The sequence below is a fragment of the Manacus candei genome, unplaced genomic scaffold (genome assembly GCF_025592945.1).
Source record: "Manacus candei isolate 608988 ecotype Guabito, Panama unplaced genomic scaffold, ASM2559294v1 h1tg000056l, whole genome shotgun sequence".
Lineage (NCBI taxonomy): Eukaryota > Metazoa > Chordata > Aves > Passeriformes > Pipridae > Manacus > Manacus candei.
This window is the reverse complement of record NW_026138104.1, coordinates 8,535,064-8,539,795: the sequence shown is the minus strand read 5'-3', so window position 1 is coordinate 8,539,795 and position 4,732 is coordinate 8,535,064. Positions and strand designations below refer to the sequence as shown.

Sequence of the window (4,732 nt, the reverse complement as noted above, 5' to 3'; positions counted from 1 at the left end):
ATGGGCCCTGGGCTGTCTGCTGTTCATAGAATAAGATGGTTGACTTATAGTCATACTTACATGCCAGCCGTATTTTGTGTTGTTGCATGCTCAACTACCCCTGAGCTGTTAAGCAAGACTTACTGCCCTTAGCCATTGAGCAAGATTTATGGCCCTTAACTATTCTGTTGTTATCTGTAAGACAGACAAAGGCATCAGGACCACCACCGGTGGCTATTGCTCAAGCAAACAAAGGCAGGGTGGGGAGCACACCATCACAGTGGTGCCTCACAAGAGCAGAGTAGAGGGGTACAGTCACCTCTCTTGATCTGCTGGCCACACTTGATATCTCTTCTTTTTATGCAGCTCAGGATACAGTTGTCTTTCTGGGCTGCAAGCACACATTGCTGGTTCGTGTTGGTTTCCATCCACCAGCACCCCAAGACCTTCTCGGCAGGGCTGCTCTCAATCCCTTCCTCCCTCAGCCTGTATTGGTTTGTCTTATCCCAGATACTTGCCCCACCCCATCTTGCACTTGGCCTTGTTGAACCTCATGAGACTCCCATGAGATCACTTCTCAGTCTTGTCCAGCTTCCTCTGAATGACATCCAGTCTTTAAGGACTGTCAACTGCACCACTCAGCTTGGGTTACCTGCAAATTTGCTGAGGGTGCACTCGCCCCCACTGTCCATGCCACTGATAAAGGTATTAAACAGTACCGGTCCCAGTTTGGAACACTGACTGACACCACTCATCACTAGTCTCCATTCGTACACTGAAACATTCACCACTACTCTTTGGATGTGGAAATTTGGTTTTTCCTAAAAACTTGTTTCTGTAATGCTGTAGCTTCAGAATGAGCCAGGAGAAACTGAACAACTGAACTTTTGCTTTACTGGCAGAACAGTCCTTTAGAAGACAGTATTCTTCTAAACAGACTTTATGGAAACAGCAGACAGTCATGTGAACCATGAAGATGAGTCTACTGCAGATTTAAATACTAAATCTGGCACATATAAATTGAAGCCCCTTTACCTAGAACTGCCCACCCACTCTAGATGGTGACAGTATAAGCTTCTGCTTCCATGGGAGATGAATGTCTAAGCGTCTTTAACAGTTTGTGGAGGTCTGGTGTGCTGGTTTTGGCTTGGGCAGAGTTAACTTTCTTCACAGTGGCTGGTATGGGACTCTGTTCTGGATTGTGTTGAACACAGGGTTGATAATATAGGGATTTTTTTGTTCCTGCTGAGCAGGGCTTTTCTGCTTTTCTTACTGCCATGCTGGAAGTTTTGGGTGCATGGGAGGCTGGGAGGAGACACAGCCAGGACAGGTGATATTCCACAGATATTCCACACCATATGACATTCTTGCTCAGCACACAAAACATGGGGAAGAAGGAGAAAGGGACATCTGTAGTGATGGCACTTGTCTTTCCAAGTAACCATCATGCATGATGGGGGCCTGTTCTCCTGGAGATGGCTGAACATGTGCCTGCCTGTGGGAAGCAGTGAATTAATTCCTTGTTGTGCAGCCTTTGCTTTCCCTATCAAACTGTCTTTATCTCAACTCTGACTTTTCTAGTTCTTACCCTTCCAATTCTCTCCCTGATCCTGCTGGTGGGGAAATGAGTGAGTGGCTGCCTGGGGCTTGATTTCTGGATGGAGTTAAATCACAAGTCTTTTTTGGCACCCAACATGGGGCCCAAAGGGTTTGAGATAATGGCAGATCTGATTGGGATGTGCTAGATTGAATTTATATCTGTAAGTGTTGTTTAGCTAGTAATGAGCAGGCTCCTGTACTTTGCCATAGGGCTCGCTTTCCTGTCTGTATATTAGAGTCTAGTGCTTGTTAGTGGTTGCTTTTTGCTTTCACTGCTTCTTGTAGTGCTATACAGCTTATCACCTCACTGAATTGTGCCTGGGAACGTTTTGATAAAAGCCATGGTGATGCACCTGGGCTGGCAGGTGGCTAGTGTGTTGTTGCTGTTTCTGTTCTGCCGTATTGGACAGCCTGGAACTTCACTCTGCACTTGTGCTGAAGTTCAGAGTGAGCGAGCGGCTGTGTGGTGCTTGGTTGCTGGCTGCGGTTAAACCACGACATCTGGTCAACAAAGGCAGTGGAGCACTGCAGAGAGCTGACCACTGGACCCCTGCAGGCGGTCACTGCACTCCCACTCCAAGTGAAAGCACTGAACATTTGAGGAATGGCCTGGGAAAGGAAGGAAAAAGACTTTCAGTTAGAGGATAATTCCTATCCAAGAAAGCGAAATGGAAAGGAAGGCAGCCAGGGTTACATTTGTGTTTTACAATTAGTAATCTCAGAGTATTGCTGACTGAACAGGAGTGATTTCCCTGCACAATATTCCAGCAGGTGACCAGTGAGGAAAATGGAAAGGGTGAAGAAAGATGAAGGTACCAGAGGAAGACCAAGGTGGGATCAGGATGCACTCTGGTTCATTTATGAGGAGCAATATCTAACGTGGCTGTCACTACTCAGGGATCAACAAGGTCTTTTCCCAAGGACATGCAATCTCTGTGACATGTCAGCCTTCTAGGGAATGCACTCCCAAGATGACAGGAATCCAAGAAGAAATTCTCCACAGGTTTCTGGTATATTTTATGTAAAGCAGGTTACCCAGGTACTGACATCTCTGCAAACATTCTGGCTCTCCAAAAAAAGGTTGAAAGACACATGTTGATAAAAATACATAGGCACAGATAGAGCCAGACAAGCAGACTTACATGTTTGCAGCAGCAAAAGAAGAAGATATTACTCTGATATGCAAACCCATAATAAACATAGATAAATGCCAGGATAGCCTGGATTTCCGAAGAAGCAGATAACTTCTCTAATATCCTCTTGGCACAGAAACACTGGAGCAGATGGGCAATGATCACGTTAGTTGTGTGGCTGGCAGAAATTTCGCTCACAAGAAGTATGAAATTACCTTCCAGTAAACAAAATGGGGAGGGTTTTGAAAGGTCATACCCTCCATGCATAACAGAATAAATGCTGGCATTAGTCCCTGCAAGATCCTTCTTGTGTATTTGAGCTCTAACAAATCAAAGTTCAGTTTGTGCTCAGATCAGTATTCTCTGACATGTAAATATTCAAAACAATAAGGTAGTGTTTAAAATAAAAACTAAAAAAACTATGAACAAAGCTCAAACGGACATCAGCTGATTAAAGCAGCAGAAAGAGACAGATACTGTAGTTTTACTCTGTGGTTTTTCTCCATAAATAATGTACACTTACAGTTCCTGAAGACTGTCGAGACTTGGCTGACTTCATGAGGAAGCTTCTAAACACGTATGGAGTAAATAAGCCTACAAAGATAACAGACTCCCTATTAATATCACACTGATTAAAGAGGCAAACCTTTTGCAGTTCTCATGGAAGCAAGTTGGGAAATCATTTATGTACTTTAAGGAAAGTGAAATGTTATGGATGAAATGTATAAGGATGTACAAGTACAAAATTGACTAGGTTCTCCAGTAGCTTCACATTACATCAAAATATCCGCATTCCAGGGTTTTAAAAGTATAATATAGAATCACAGAATCATAGAATCAGCCGGTTTTGAAGGGACCTCCGAGACCATAAGTCCAACCCTTGATCCAACACTGTGGTGGTTACTAGATTATGACACTAAGTGCCACATCCAGCCTCATCTTAAAAACCTCCAGGGACGGAGAATCCACCACCTCCCTGGGCAGCCCATTCCAATGCCTGATTACCCTCTCTGTAAAGAATTTCTTCCTAATATCTAATCTAAACCTCCCCTGTCACAGCTTAAGACCATGCCCTCTTGTCTTACTGATAGTTGCCTGGGAGAAGAGACCAACCCCTACCTGGCTACAACCTCCTTTCAGGGAGTTGTAGAGAGTGATGAGGTCTCCCCTGAGCCTCCTCTTCTCCAGGCTGAACAACTCCAGCTCCCTCAGCCTCTCCTCATAGGACTTGTGTTTAAGTCCCTTCACCAGCCTTGCTGCTCTTCTCTGGACCTGCTCCAGCACCTCAATACCCTTCCTGAACTGAGGGGCCCTATATTATCAACCCTGTTAGAGAAGGCACAGAGGGCACATATCTCACACCTGATAGCCCCCAGCTTGACAATTAGGCTGCTCTCTTTGCATTCAGGGGTTTGAGGCACTGCATCTGCCAAGTCATCTGCAGTCAGGTAACCTCAGGGCCATGGGCTGTCACTGCCTCGCACAGGTAACAAAGTCCTATTGTTTCAGCCAAGCATGCAAACACAGGCAGTAGCTAAGCAGCCCACAGAGTACTCCTGCCTCATCCAAATACAGGAAAGAATAGGGTAGGATAGGATAGGATGGGATAGGATGGGATAGGATAGGATAGGATAGGATAGGATAGGATAGGATAGGATAGGATAGGATAGGATAGGATAGGATAGGATAGGATAGGATAGGATAGGACAGGATAGTATAGGTTCAGAGACAACTTCTCTACAGTGGGCACTACAAAGATCAGGTTAGTCAAATTTCTTTCAGAAATGGCACACGCATACCTGATGCTGCATTTTGGTGGAAGAAATATGATGAAAGACTTCTTGATGTCACTTTTTTTATGCCAGGGTCCACTGTATCTCACACAAGCACTTTCCATGGGCTGCCTGGATGCACTTGGAAATGACCCGCTGTCCTGGCATTCCAAAGAAAGAGGCAGAAATAAGCCATCTCATCTCTGATTGAGAATTTGAAATTACAAACTTCAATTCCTGGTATAAGAA

General features: G+C 44.8%; 1 protein-coding gene across 1 annotated transcript in view; it reads left to right on the top strand.

The window, feature by feature from the left end:
- The window catches only part of LOC127477670 (patched domain-containing protein 3-like), a 65,639-nt gene that overhangs the window by 47,991 nt on the left and 12,916 nt on the right, over nt 1-4,732 (top strand). The gene's annotated exons all lie outside the window — the stretch shown is intronic.